Here is a 15,965-nt window from a genome sequence, read left to right on the forward strand (position 1 = left end):
TGCTGTGCAGAAGTTTTTATTTTGATGAAGTCCCAAGAGTTTATTTTTGCTTTGTTTCCCTTGCCTCAGGAGACATATCTGGATAAAATTACTATGGCGGATGTCAGAGAAATTACTGCCTATGCTCTCGTCTAAGATTTTTATGGCTTCAGGTCTCACATTTAGGTCTTTAATCCATTTTTAACTTATTTTTGTGTATAGTATAAGAAAGTGGTCCAGTTTCATTCTCTTGCATGTAGCTTACCAGTTTTCCCAACACTATTTGTTGAAGACTGTCTTATTCCCATTGGATACCCTTTCCTGCTTTCTCAAAGATTAATTGGCTAGGGGTGCCTGGGTGGCTCAGTCGGTTGAGCGGCCGACTTCGGTTCAGGTCACGATCTCACGGTCCGTGAGTTCGAGCCCCGCGTCGGGCTCTGGGCTGATGGCTCAGAGCCTGGAGCCTGCTTCCGATTCTGTGTCTCCCTCTCTCTCTGACCCTCCCCCTTTCATGCTCTGTCTCTCTCTGTCTCAAAAATAAATAAATGTTTTAAAAAAAAATTAAAAAAAAAAGATTAATTGGCTATATAGTTGTGGGTTCTGGGTTTTCTATTCTATTCCATTGATCTGTGTGTCTATTTTTGTGCCAGTACCATACTGCTTTGATTACTAGAGCTTTGTAATATAACTTGAAGCCTGGAATTGTGATGCCTCTAGCTTTTCTTTTCTTTTTTAAGATTACCTTGGCTATTCAGGGTCTTCTGTGGTTGCATACAAATTTCAGAATTGTCCTATATCTGTGAAAAATGCTATTGGTATTTTGATAGGGATTTCATTAAGTGTGTAGATTGCTTTGGGCAGTATAGACATTAAAAAAATTTTTTAATGTTTATTTTTGAGAGAGAGAGAGAGAGAGTGTGTGTGTGTGAGCAGGGGAGGGGTAGAGAGAGAGGGAGACAGAATCCAAAGCAGGCTCCAGGCTCCAAGCTGTCAGCATGATGTAGGACTCAAATCCATGCATGGTGAGATCATGACCTGAGCTGAAGTTTGATGCTTAACTGACTGAGCCATCCAGGTGCCCTGGGAAATATAGACATTTTAACAATATTTGTTCTTCTAATCCATGAGCATGGGATGTCTTTCCATTTCTTTGTGTCATCTTCAGTTTCTTTGGTGAATGTTTTATAGTTTTCAGAGTGTAGATCTTTCACCCTTTAGTTAGGTTTATTCCTAGGTATCTCATTATTTTGGGTATAATTATAAATGGGATTCTTTTTTTAAAATATCTCTTTCTGCCACTTCATTATTGGTGTATAGAAATGCAACATATTTCTGTGATTGATTTTGTATTTTGCAACCTTACCCAATTCGTTTTTCAGTTCTTGCAGTTTTCTTTTTGGTGGACTCTTTTAGGTGTTCTGTATAGAGTATCATCTCTTGTAGAACTACTTGTAGTGTCATCTACAAGTAGTGAACATTTTACTTCTTTATTGATTTGTATGCCTTTTATTTCTTTTTGCTTTCTGATTGCTGTGGCTAGGACTTCTAGTACTATGTTTAATAGATTGGACATTCTTGCCTTGTTCCCAACAGGGGAAAAGTTCTCAGTTTTTCCCTATTGAGGATGATGTTAGCTGTGGGATTTTCATGTATGGCCTTTATTATGTGGGCTCATGTCCTCTCTAAGCCTAGTTTGTTGAGGATTTTTATCATGAATGGATATTGCACTTTGTCAGGTGCTTCCTCCGTATCTGTTGAAATGATCGTATGGTTCTTATCCTTTCTCTTATTGATATGGTGTATCATATTGATTTGTGAATATTGAACCACTCTTGCAACACAGGAATAAATACCACTTGATCATGGTGAATGATGTTTTAAATGTATTGTTGAATTAGGTTTGCCCAGTATTTAAATTTTTTTTTAATGTTTATTTATTTTTGAGAGAAAGAGAGACAGAGCACGAGTTGGGGAGAAACAGAGAGGGAGAGGGAGACAGAATCTGAAGCAGGCTTCAGGCTCTGAACTGTCAGCACAGAGCCCAACGTGGGGGGTCGAACGCATTCACTGCGAGATCATGACCTGAACCAAAGTCAGACGCTTAACCGACTGAGCCATGTAAGCGCCTCAGTTTGCCAGTATTTTGTTGAAGATTTTTGCATCTATGTTCATCAGAGATGTTGGCCTGTTGTTCTCTTTTTCAGTGGAGCCTTTGGTATCAGAGTAATGCTGGCCTCATAGATTAAATTTGGAAGTGTTCCTTCTTCTTCTATTTTTTGGAAAATTTTGAGAAGAATAAGCATTAACTCTTTACGTGTTTGGTAGAATTCACCTGTGAAGTCATCTGGTCCTGGACTTTTGTTTGTTGGGAGGTTTTTGATTACTGATTCAAGTTTTTTACTGGTTATTGGTCTGTTCTGATTTTCTGTTTCTTCCTGTTTCCATTTGTTCATTGTTTTTCTAGGTTGTGCAATTTGTTGACATATAGTTTTTCATAATATTCTCATAATTGTTTGTATTTCTGTGATGTTGGTTGTTATTTCTCCTCTCTCCCTTGTGATTTTATTTATTTTAGTCTTTTCTCTTTTTTTCTTGATAAATTTGGCCAGAGGTTTATCAAATCTATTGATTTTTTTTTTCAAAGAACCAGCTTCTGGTTTCATTGATCTGTTCTATTTTTTTTTTTTTTTTAGTTTGTATATCATTTATTTTCGCTTTACCCTTATTATTTTCTTACTTCTGCTGGGTTTAGGTTTTGTTTTTATTTTTCTAGCTCCTTTAGGTGTAAGGTTAGGTTGTTTATTTGCGATTTTTTTGCTTCTTGAAGTAGACCTATATTGCTATAAACTTCTGTCTTAGAACCACTTTTGCTACATCCGAAAGGTTTTGGACCATCATGTTTTCATTTTCACTTCTTTCCATGTACTTTTGAACTTTTTTATTTCCTGGTTGACCCATTCATTGTTTAGTAGCATGTTATTTAACCTGTATATATTTGTGCTCTTTCCAGAATTTTTCTTGTGGTTGACTTCTAGTTTCATAGTACTGTGGTCAAAAAATATGCATGGTATGACTTTGATCTTAAATTTATTGAGGCTTGTTTTTTGGGCTAATATGTGATCTCTTCTTGGGAATGTTCTATGTTCACTTAAAAAAATGTGTACTCTTCTGTTTTAGGATGGAGTGTTCTGAATATATATGTTTCATCCATCTGTTCCTGTGTGTCACTTAAAGCCATTTTTTCCTTGTTGATGTTCTGTTTACATGATCTGTCCATTGATGTTTGGGGTATTAAAGTCCCCTACTATTACTGTAATATTATCAATTAGTTACTTTGTTTTTTGTTATTAACTGGTTTATGTATTTGAGTGTTCCCATTCTGGGTGCATAAATATTTATAATTGTTCTATCTTCTTGTAGGATTGTCCCTTTATTATCATACAGCATCATCCTTTGTCTCTTATAGTCTTTGTTTTAAAGTCCATTTTGTCCAATATAAGTATTGCTACTCTGTTTTTCTTTGTCATCCATTTGAATGAAAGATATTTCTTCATCCCCTCACTGTCAATCTGGACATGTCTTTAGGTCTAAAATGAGTCTCTTATAGGCAGCATATAGATGGGTCTTGTTTTTTTAATCCATTCTGTCACCCTATGTCTTTTCATTAGAGCATTTAGTCCATTTATATTCAAAGTAATTATTGATATATATGTATTTATTGTCATTTTATTAGTTGTTTTATGGTTGTTTCTGAAGATCTTCTCTGATCCTTGTCTTTCTCTCTTTCATGGTTTGCTGATTTTCTTTACTGATATATTCTTTCACTTTCTTTATTCTTTCTCTTTATTCTTTGCGTATTTATTAGTGGTTTTTGATTTGTGATTACCATTAGGTTTGTATATAATGTCTTCTGCATATAGAGTTTATGTTAAGTTAATGGTCATTTAAGTTTGAACTCACTCTTTTTTTTCTGGAAAAGGATATTTTTAAATTCATATAACTGCAGATAGGGAAATCAGATTAGAGAGGAGGGTCCAGACTGGGACAAATAATGACTACTCTCCCCCGCCGCCCCAGCAGAACAGGGGAGGAGGTGTCCCCTATACCTCAACAGTCAATACAGGCCCCCTATCACTCTTCTGCAGCATCCTAGGGGCAGGGTGCCACCCTCCCTGGGCCTGGAGTGGTTGGTGACACAGTCTGCTTTGCCCCAGGCCCCTTCTCCTAAGAGCATCTTGGAGAAGAGGAATGTGGGCAGAATGGGAGAAGGCAATGACGAGGAACATTTGATGCTGGTCATAGCAACAATGACTGACATCCAAAAATGGAAACATTGAACAAAAACAGTGCAACATTCCAAAGGTAGTTTGTGAACAGAGGAAAAATGGAAGCAAAACCATCAGGGGTAGGGAGGAGCAGAAGGGGGGGTGGGCAAGGCTAGTTCTTTGTTTTTAGTGTTCCATGTGAGGAAATAGGAAACTGAGGCCTGGGGTGGAAACGGATGGGTTTGAACAGTGGCTTAACCCCACTGTAGGTGGCTGCCACAAGGAACATGGGTCTCCTGGACTTCACCTGGAGAAAGGATGACTGCATTTCATCACTGCAGTAGATTTCAGGGTGGGAGTGAGGTGCACTGGATCCCATTTAGAGAGGGTAAAGGGCTCAATCCCTTCCTGCCTTTTCTTCCTGTGCCCCAAAGGGGGCTGTCCAACCTAGAGGAAGGACTAGGGAAGGTGGGGAGAAAAGTGGATGTGAGCTGCACCTCATGAAGTAAAGGCTGGTTGGGGACATCTTGGCACTGAGCACCCCTCTACATTGTCCATACCAGCTTCTGCCAGTGCTATGGAGTGGCGCATATTACAATGAGATGGGGCTGGGCCCCTTTTAAGGCCAGGGGAGCTGTCCCAGGTTCCTTAGTGGGAAGCTAGAGGGAAGAATGGGGAAGCAGAAGGGACCCCCCCCAGCCAAGAGCCCGGTCAGCAATGTCTGCATCACTGAGCATGGGGACACAGCAGAGGCAGGGTGAGGCAAGGTGCAAGGTCAGCTTCGTCTGGCAGGGCAAATGTGTGCATGGGTGAGAGGGGTTGCTAGAAACCGAGACCAAAAGAAACGGCTCCTCGCTCAGCTCTGGGGCTCTGCAGCAGCTAATGTGCTGTGTAGTATGGTGGTGAGAACACAGGTGGGTGGCAGTGATGGGTAGGTTTGGGAGAGGGGTGGGGGCAATGGAAGTGGAGTGGAGCTGTCCAGTCCCAGAAGGAAACTGCTTCTTGGTGATGGAGCAGGTGGTATGGTGCAGTTACTGCTTTTTCTATGAGGACTCCCAGGAAATGCCCTCTTCTGCCACCTTCTCCAGTTTCTTTGGCTCTGCCCCTTGATTTCCTCCTGGGAGTTGTAGTTTTCTGCATCTTGACAGCACCCTTGTTGTTTTTCCCCTTTGGTTGGCCCTGAGGTTGCTTAGGTGCTGACACCTCACTGGGTTCCTTCTGACTAGCTACCAGCACCGACCCAGGACTCATTGGAGGCTACTTGCCCAGTCTGCCCCACCCCTGCTTCTCAGTACCATTCTTATCCTGCTTGAAGGCCAAGGGCTGGCTGGACTTTGAGTTCAACTCCTTCATCTTCCCTTCTCTCCAGAACAGGTAAGGGAGCAGTGGCTGGGATGCATGAGCTTCACTGCCAGCCTATGTACATTCTCCAGACCACTAGGAGTGATGGTGCTGGGCACTGAGGAACTGGCCTGGCTCACTACGGCTGCCACCAGTAGCAAATGCAGATGCCTTCTGGGGGCTGTGCCAGCACCAGATACAGCTCAGGCTTGGAGTCCCAATTGGAGGCAGTTAGAACCCATTCTTTACTCCTCTCCTCCCCATGTTTTAGGTATATGTTGTCATATTTTATATCCTTTTATTTTGTGAGTTCTTTGACTGATTTTTTTAATAGGTCTCTTCTTTCCTCCCCAAAAGTGGTCTTTTTAATGGTCTCTCCTTTCCACTCAAAGAGTCCCCTTTAATATTTCTTGCAGTGCTGGTTTAGTACTAGGTCACAAACTCCTTTAGTTTTTGTTCATCTGGGAAACTCTTTATCTCTCTATTATGAATGATAGCTTTGCTGGATAGAGTATTCTTGGCTGCAGATTTTTCCTATTCAGCACTTAGAATATATTATTCAACTCTATTCTGGTTTGCCAAATTTCTGCTGAAAATTCCCCTGCTAGCTTTATGGGTTTTCGCTTGTAAGCTACTGTTTTCTTTTGTCTTACTGCTTTTAAGATTTTTCTGTATCACTATATTTTGCCAGTTTAATTAAAATATGTCTTGGTGTGGATCTGCTTTTGTTGATTTTGATGGGAGCTCACTGGCCTCTGGGATCTGGGTATCTATTTCCTTCCCCAGGTTAGGGAAATTTTCAGCTAATAAATTTTCTCCCCCCCCCCTTTCTCTCTCTTCTTCTAGGACTCCTATAATTCGAATGTTATTATATTTGATGGAGTCACTGAGTTCCCTAAGTCTGTTCTCATTTTGCATAATTATTTTTCCTCTATTTTGTTCATCTTGATTACTTTCCATTACTCTGTCTTCTTGGTCACTAATTCATTCCTATGCTTCTTCCATCTTGCTGTTCATTCCATCAAGCATGTTTCTGATCTGGTTTATTGCATCCTTTATCTCTGCTATTTCTTATCTCTGTGTTAATGGTCTCACTCATGTCTTCTACTCTTTTCTCAAGTCCAGTGAGTATTCTTAACATCAGCACTTTAAATTCTCTGTGAGGCATGTTATCTATTCCACTTAGAACTCTGGCTGAGGACTTATCCTGTTCTTTCATCTGGGATAAAATTTAAAATTTTCTGTCTTCTCATTTTGTGTAAGTCTCTGTACCTGTTTCTCTGTGTTAGGAAAGTCAGCTATGTACTTTTTTCTTGAGTGTAATGGTCTTATGAAGAAGAGGTCCTGTAGTGCCTTACAGTGTAGTGTCCCTGATTCCCTAGAGTCTGGCACTTCTGGAGTGTGCTCTCTTGTCTGGCTGCTTTATCCTTTAGGCCAGTCATCTGCAGAGGCTCTCTTTGCCTATTGTGGGCAGTATTTGGGCCCTGGCCTAAATGTGGTGCATTAACTAGGTGTGTTCTTATCTGTTTCTGAAATGAGGCCTGTTGCCACTGCCACAGGAACCAAGGCTCTGCAAAACTCCCTTGTTGGGAGACATGGTGTGAGCAGAGGCTTGTGCAGGACTTCTGGGGGAGGTAGTCCACCATGCTGAGACTGAGGCTAGTGTAATTGGGAGGGGTGTTTCTGCTGGAGTGGTGGGGCTGGGTGTAAGAAAGTTAGGTAGCAAGTGGCCCTGTGCTTATGCTGAAGGGGAGGGGAGGGAAATGGCACTGGCTAGTTCCTTTGTTCTTGGAGGAGTCTACCTGGGATTGCTGTCTCTCTGGGAAGTGCTCCAAGATGAGCAAATAACCTCCCCACTGTGTGCCCCAGGTACTCTTCATATCTCTGTTTCCATGCTGTATGTCTGCAAGATGTTTGCCTGCCTCCTCTCCAAGAGCAGCCCCAATGCCCTCCAAGCTCTCCCCGAGCCAAACATAGTGACCTTTAAAACTCCAGGCTTTAAGCCCCACTGGTTGCGGGAATTCATAAAATTTGTTGCCTCTTGCTTTCCAAGCCAATTGCTATGGGGATTTATTTCCCCTGTGCACTCCCCTCAGTGCTAGTCTGTCTCTGTGACTGCAGCTCCATTCCTGCTGCAATGGCCACAATCTATTTCTCTCCCAAACCATGGTCCGTACTTCCTACCTTTCTTCAGTGTCGCCTCTTCTACACCTTTAGTTGTAGAGTTTGTTCTGCCAATCTTCAGGTTGATTTCTGTGGTATTTAGGATAATTTGTTAGTTATCTAGTTGTGTTCATGGGAAGAGGTATGTCTAGGGTCCTCCTACTCTGCCACCATATTCCAAACTTACTGACTCCTTAAGATTTTTTTTAAAGCTTTTTATTTTGAGATGTTTGTAGATGCACAAGCAGTATTAAGATTTAATATAGAGATTTCATGTACTCTTCAACCATTTCCTCAAATGGTAATATCTGGCAAAATAATAGTACAGTATCAAAATAAAAATATCAGCATTGCTACAGTGAAGATACAGAACACTTCCAGAGACACAAGGATCCCTCATGTTGTCCTTTTAGAGCCCCATCCACTTTTCTTCCTCCCATCTCCTTTTTAATCACTGGAAATTACTAATGTGTTCTTTATCTCCATAATTTTGTGAATTCAAGAATATTATATAATTGAAATCATACAGTATGTAATCTTTTGGGATTTTTTTTCCCCACTGCATCATTCTCTGGAGATTTATCCAGATAATTTAATGCATTAAGAGTTCATTCCTTTTAAATGCTGAGTAGTATTACAGAGCAGGGCTGTACCACAGTTTGTTTAATCATTCTATTGAAGAACATCTGTGTTTCCAGTTTTTGGCCATTATGAATAAAGTTGCTATAAACATTTATATGCAAGCTTTTGGTGAACATAACTCTTCATTTCTCTGGGATAAATGCCCAGGAATACAAATGTTCAGGCATATGTTACTTGCATGTTTAGTATTTTTAGAGATTGCCCAATTGTTTTCCAGAGTGGCTGGCTATACCTTTTTACATTTCAACCAGCAATCCAGTTTTCCTACATCCTTGCCAGTATTTGATATTTTCACCTCTTTTTAAAGAAACTAGCCATTCTGCTAGATATATAGTGATATTCACTGGGTTTTAATATTTATTTTCTACTGGCAAATAACTGAGCTTTTATGTGTTTTTTTTGCATCTGGTTCTTTTTCCATGAAATGTCTTTTCATGTCTTTTGCTTATTTCTACTTAGATTTTTTTTCTAGTTAAATTTTCAGAGTTCTTTATATATTCTAGATTCTAGGGCTTTGTTAGATATATCACTTGCAAATATATTCTCTCACTCTGGAGGTTTTTTTTTTCATGCTCTTAACTGAGTCCTTGACACAGAAGCAGTTTTTAATTTTAATGAATCCTAATTTATCAATTTTTCCTTTAAGGACTCATGTTTTTGGTGACAAGACTAAGAACACTTTGCCCTAAATCCTGAAGATTTACTCCTAAGTTTTTCTAAAAGTTTTAGATTTATGCTTACATTATTATTATTATTATTATTATTATTATTTTACATTTAAGTCAGTGGTCATTTTTGAGTTAAAGTATGTATTGAGGTACAATTAACAAATAAAATTATAATATATTTAAATAAATTAAAATAAATAAATTTATAAATATATTTGTATTTATATGATGATTTTGTATCTGTATACACTGTGAAAGGATTCCCACCACTGAATTAATCAACACATCTGTTATCTTACATGTTTTCTTTTCTTTCTTTCTTTCTTTCTTTCTTTCTTTCTTACTTTTTTCTTTCTTTCGTTCTTTCTTCTCGCTGAGAACATTTAAGTTCTACTCTCTTGGCAAATTTTAATTATCCAATATAGTATTACCAACTTTAGTCACCATGTTATACTTAGATCCTCAAAATTTATTCTTGTAACTGAAAATTTATACTCTTTTACCAACTTTCTCTATTTCCCCATCCACAGCCTCTGGCAATAACCATTCTACTCTCTATGAGTTTGACTTTTTTTTCTTCATTACACATATAAGTGATATAAGTGGTACTATACAGTATTTGTCTTTGCCTGGCATGTTTTGTGTAGCATAATGCCTTTAATTTCCTCCATCTTGTTGCAAATGGCAAGATTTCCTTCTTTTTTAAGGCTGAATAATGTTCCATACCTTTTCTTGTTTCCATATCTTGGCTATAGTGAATAATACTGCAATGCATATGAGAGTTCACATATGTTCTTGAGATAATTATTTCATTTCCTTTGCATGTATATCCAGACAGACATGGGATTGCTGCATCACATATGGTAGTTCTATTTTTGTAATGCCCCAAATTTTGAATCCGAGAGACCACCAAGGAGCCAATACCGATGCAAACGCACGAGAGTTTATTTGCAAGCTCGAGCTTGGGCCCAAGCATACCTGACACAGCGGAGCAGGGACTTGGACCCCTAGGTTAAGAGGTGTAGCAGTTTCATGGGGGCCAGTGGCCAATGAGATTGTAACACACACAGAAAGTTGCATAGTCACGTCAGTCCACACGCAGGTGGCCAATCAAATTACAATTTACCCTATAGTAACTGTTTGAACTAGCCTATCACTCTGGTCAGAATTGGCACGCAAGTTTGGCGGGCAGAAGGCGGGGCTTAAGAATTGGCGTGCAGGTTTGGTGGGCAAAAGCCAGGGTTTACATTCTTTGGCAGTTAGGGGTTCCGCATTCCTATATGAGCCGGTTTCCAGTAAGGGTGTGCTCAGCAGCTTGACTAGAGTGGGGGAGTGTCTTAAGCAATAAGTAGGTCATGTGGGGGTTATACATGAGATGGTGGGTGTAGCACAAAATGGAGTTAGTCTTGCTCTGCTTGTCCAGGGGTAGGGGATTTTTGTTAACTTCCTTGGGTCCCACATTTTTAATTTACTGAGTAACCTCCATGCTGTTTTTCATAGTGACTGTACCAATTTACATTCCCACCAAAAATGCACAAGTTTTACTTTTTCTCCACATTCTTGTCAACACTTGTTATCTCTTGTCTTTGGATAATATATGACAACCCCTATAATATCCACTATTTTTTTTTGTTTTTGTTTTTGTTTTTGTATTCCTTTCATCTTTTATAGGTCCTGGAACATTGTAACTGATTCTTGAATGCTTAACATTGAATGATATTAAAAAATGGACTTTAGGCATGAATTTTGGCATGGCCTGGGAGAACTGGTGATGATAATCATTGGAAAGAATCTTAGATATGTGATGCTGCTAATCTCTGGTCATAAATATGGATTGAGAGTAAATCTTTTCTTCTAATAAAAGAAAAGTTTGGGGAAATCTCTGTCCCCAGAAACAAATTTATGTTCAATCATCATTTCTTGTCAATCTAGTTTGGAGCAAATGATTTGCTGCTCAGAGATGGGGACTAAATGAAATTACTGGGGGATGGAAACTATCCTACTTACCAGACAACCTCAGACTCTGACTCTCAAGGGCAATTGGCTACCTAAACAAGTGCCCTCCACTGACCAGGCCAACATAAACATGACTGGGAACAGGGCAGTGTTTTTTTGATCCTTGGTCCCTGGAGACCCCTTTTCACTGGGAAAGATACTCTCATTTCAGTGAGCACTTGCCTGAAACCCAGAGGCCTCTCACGGCAGGGGCTGCCTACGATCACCTCTCTAAGTTGACTCAGCTCTGCAAGCACCCAGAGGGCCTCCTCCTGGAAGCCCTTCCAGATCAATGGGAACCAGAAGTCAAACACTCTCCCAGGACTGTGGCCCATGTGAACAAGGAATAAGCAATGGCCATAACTATCCCTTTAGTTTGCCACATTCTAGAATGCAATCACATTTTCCTGGGACAGCTTTGAACAATATGACCTTCTGTTGGTTTTCTTCCTTTTGTACATAAAATTAGTCATATCAATCCTATTTGAATCCCAGTTGAATCTTACTTCTCCCTTCTACCACACTTAGTCCTGGTGAGAGAGAGAGAGAGAGAGAGAGAGAGAGAGAGAGAGAGAGAAGCACATTTCTTAAACTCCAAGCTTCCAGGCTAATGTAGCTAGATGACTGTTTACAAAAAATCTGTGGCTTGCTTGCCACAGACAGAAACCACATTTCTATCCCTTCAATATCCCTGTGAGTCAGGGATTATCACCCACTGCCCTCTCCATGGTAATGATAATAATGAGTATTTATTGAGTTCAAACTATGTACTAAATACTGTGCTAAGCATTATATGTGGATTATTGCACATAATTCTCACTAAAACCCTGAGGGGTAGATAGTGTTATTATCCCTAAGAACAGATGAGGCAAACAAGGCTCACAGAGGGTGAATTGACTTGATGAGCCACAAAACTGTTTGGTCTTTCTATTGGATTGAGCTTCCTTTTAGGGAACTTGTGAATATTTTCTAGGGTGGAAAATCCCTGCCATTGAGATTTGAAACTGGGTTTCAAAACCCAGTTTTGAGTTTTGAAAGAGTCTTAATTGGTAGAGTTAGGGGTTGGTGATAGAATTGATAAATACTACCTTTGGGCAAATAGCAGGTGTGGCCTCAGGGAAGGGGCTTGGCTGTTTTATGTGAATCAGAAGGCAGTTTCCAGGAGTCCCTGCAGGGTTTCAGTTTTATAGGCCCTTTGGAATTGTTTAAGACTTCTCAATATTCAGAGCACATTATATTTAGAATGGGATGGGATTCAGAGATTATCTAATTTAATCACCTTGTTTTATAGAGTTAATTCGAGAGATTATGTGAATTAGACAAGGTCACTCACCTAGAGGCAGAATAGGAACTATACCTCCGAGCTCATAAATCCCATCTTAGAGCTCTTTCCTTCCCTTAATACGAGAGATTAAATATCATCCTTATTGGTTACTTTTATAAAAGGGTATTTTCTTTAACCCCGTATATCCAAAATACAATCATTTCAACATGTTCTTGATAAAAAATTGATAATGCTAATGAAAAATTTGCCTTTTTTCTTTGGTGACCATTTATTGTGGTGAAAGAAACATAACACAAAATGTACCACTTTAGCAGTTTTTTAAGTGTGCAATTTAGTGGCATTAAATTAGTTGCATATTGTTGTGCAACTATCACCACTATCTATTTCTAGAACTTTCTCATCAGTACAAATTGAAACTCTGTTCTCATTAAATAACACCTCATCATCCGTTCCCCCAGCCCCTGGTAACCTCTATTCTACTTTCTGTGTCTATAAATTTGTCTATTCTACATATTCATGTAAGTGGAATCAAACAGTATTTGTCCTCTTGAGTGTAGCTTGTTTTACTTAGCATAATGCTCTCAGGGTTTATCTATATTGTCATATGTATCTAAATTTTATTCCTTTTTATGGCTGAATAATATTCTATTGTATGTATATACCACCTTTTGTTTATTCATCTGTTAATGAACACTTAGGTTGTTTCCACATTTTTGGCTACTGTGAATATAGTGTTGCTATGAATATAGGCAAACAAGTCTCTGGACTACTTTTGTTTATTTTTTATTTATTTAAACAATTCTTTTAACATTTATTTATTTTGAGAGAGAGAGAGCAAGCGTGAGTGGGGGAGGGGCAGAGAGAGAGAGAGAGAGAGAGAGAGAGAGAGAGAGGGAGACAGAGACAGAGACAGAGAATATGAAGCTGGCTCTGCACTGTGAGCACTGAGCCTGATAGGGGCTCAAACTCACGATCTTGAGACCATGACCTGAGCCAAAATCAGGAGTTGGCTGCTTAACGGAATGAGCCACCCAGGTGCCCCAGTCTTTGGACTATTTTTAAAAAATGAAAATGTTATTTCACTTAGCATAAGTTAGTAAAAGAAAGACAAATACCATATGACTTCACTCATACATAGAATTTAAGAAAATAAATGAGCAAAGACAAAGAGAGAGAGAGTGAGAGAGGCAAACCAAGAAACAGACTCTTAACTATAGAGAACAAACTGATGGTTACCAGAATTGAGGTGGGTGGGGGGATGGGTGAAATAGGTGATGGGGATTAAGGAGTGTACTTGTTGTGATAAGCACTGGGTGTTGTATGAAAATGTTAAATCACTATATTGTACACCTGAAACCAATATTACACTGTATTTTAACTAAATGGAATTTAAATTAAAACTTACAAAAAATAAAAAGCAGTGTTTAAAAGAAAAAAATGAAAATCTTAGGGCAAAGGGAAGGGTCGGGGAGATGGCAATAGAATATGAGTAAGTTGGGCTGCAGTGGAATACCATGAGAGATTTAAAAGCAAAAGATACATACTTTATTAAATTGTCAATATGGCCATGCTCTTAGGCATATGGAACTAGGTGGGAGGGTATGATTTGAGGTTGAGTAATACATAGGAAGATAGAAGAGGATGGAGGTTGTGGAGAGAGACATAATGAGGTTCAGTCTCATTAAATGAGTCTCCTGTCCTCATTATTTGGGGTGAGTCCCGATACCTGAATCTCTACTTTTACAGAGAATGGGCATCTCTTTGTTTCTTTAGGGAAGTCACTCATTTCTTCCATTCTAGTCCTTTCTCTCAGTCCTAGTCTATCTGTGTTGATTAGCTGTGTGACTTTGGAGGCCACTTGACTGCCTCTGAGCAGGGAATCACAATTGGATGATCACAGATACATATACTAGGAGGACCCTTTCTCCAGGGGAGAGGTTAAGTGTCTGATGTTTCCTTCTCCTAAGGAAGCTCTAAGGAGATTGGAGTCTCCCCCTTGGTTCATCCACCCAAATCTCCCACCAACATTTATTCAGTGAAGCTACTAAGAGACCCAATGATTGTAGTCACATTTCAGCTTCTCATCAGATCTGATTTCAACCATAAAATGGAAATATCCCACCTTGAGAAAAGATGCATTCAGCATCTTCACAGTTGTACAAACAATACCTGTGGTAGACTAGGAAAGTAGACTAGAGAATCTCCTGCATCTTCAAATCTGAGTTTATAGGATTCTATAAATATAAAAACAGTAGGCATAACACTTAGCAAAATTTAAAATAAAATTTTATTGTCTTATACTTAAGTTAAAACCCACACATATGAAATGTTTAAAAGATACAGGATATACTGACAAAAGGGAGATATGGGTGAGAAGATGTAATCTATAAGTAGACAAAAATACTCTCTCTTAATCTGGAAAGAAACAGGCTGTAGAACATGAAAGGTGACTATAAATCACGAAGAGCAATCTGGATTTGTTGCTCATGAGGGCAGGGTTATCTCTCAACACAAAGTCACTCATCTTAGAAGACACACAGCAGAGAGAAAACAGGATTTGCACAGGCTGAAGAAATAAATGGAATATATTAAACAGGAAGCAATATAATGTGGAAATTAAGTAACTATATTTGGTTATCAAACTCAATTTCAAATCTTGGCATAGCACCCACAAACTGTATGACTTAGTTATCTTGTTAATGAAAAGCTCATTTCTCTCACTTGTAATGGGACAAAAATGGTACCTAGCCCCCAAAACTGTTGTGAAGATCAGATAAAATCTCTAAAGCAGTTAGTATAGTGCCTAGAACATGGTAAGCACTTAAGACATGTTCATTGGCATTATTGTGTAGGGCTTAGATAAATTTTCAGATATTGCATAGTAAACCAACAATGAGGTCTTTGACAAGCTTAGGTTTGTGTAAATTATCAGTTTCATTTTCTTCATTTTGAAAGTTACACATGTCATTTAAACAAGACATCCATAATAAATAAATTTAGAAAGTCAAAACTAAAATGAGTCACTAATTTGAGCACATTTCCTTGAAGGCATAGATTGCTTTTCAAGTTAATTTCAATCATGTGTCCTTTTTATTTTATTTTTAACATTATATGCATGTTTCATTTTATAGCAGAGTCTTTAAAGGTCACATAATATTCTTTTAATATGGATTGTTCCACATATATTTCATTAAATAAATGGACCATACTCAAATTTACTATTCCTTACTTTTATATATTATATCCTGTGATCTTTAGTATATGATTAATAGTGGTGTAGCCAATGTATTTTATGAAAAACTGCTTTCAGCATTTAGGGATATTTTGTTAGGATAAATTTCCAAAAGTGAGAAAGCATTAAAGCATATAAGTTTTAAAAATTTCTTGCTACATATTGCCAATTATACCATCAGCTGTGATGCTCAAGAATTTATATTCCAAAATTGTGAATTTTCATTAATAAAAACTAATTTCCTATGAAAGGAAACCATGGTAGCCTCCAAACTTTCATCCCAAGCAGAGGTAGCATTTGGAGGCCACAGCAAGAAAAATAATTAAATAGGCAACTAGAAATAAGCTAGTATTATGAAATCATTATGTCAAGCCACTAAGGATAAGGGAAAGTGG

General features: G+C 38.7%; 1 pseudogene; it reads right to left on the reverse strand.

The window, feature by feature from the left end:
- Positions 1-5,275: 5,275 nt before the first annotated feature.
- Positions 5,276-5,597, reverse strand: LOC102949621 (annotated as a pseudogene).
- Positions 5,598-15,965: the final 10,368 nt, after the last annotated feature.

This window comes from Panthera tigris, chromosome D1, assembly GCF_018350195.1.
Source record: "Panthera tigris isolate Pti1 chromosome D1, P.tigris_Pti1_mat1.1, whole genome shotgun sequence".
NCBI classification, from domain to species: domain Eukaryota; kingdom Metazoa; phylum Chordata; class Mammalia; order Carnivora; family Felidae; genus Panthera; species Panthera tigris.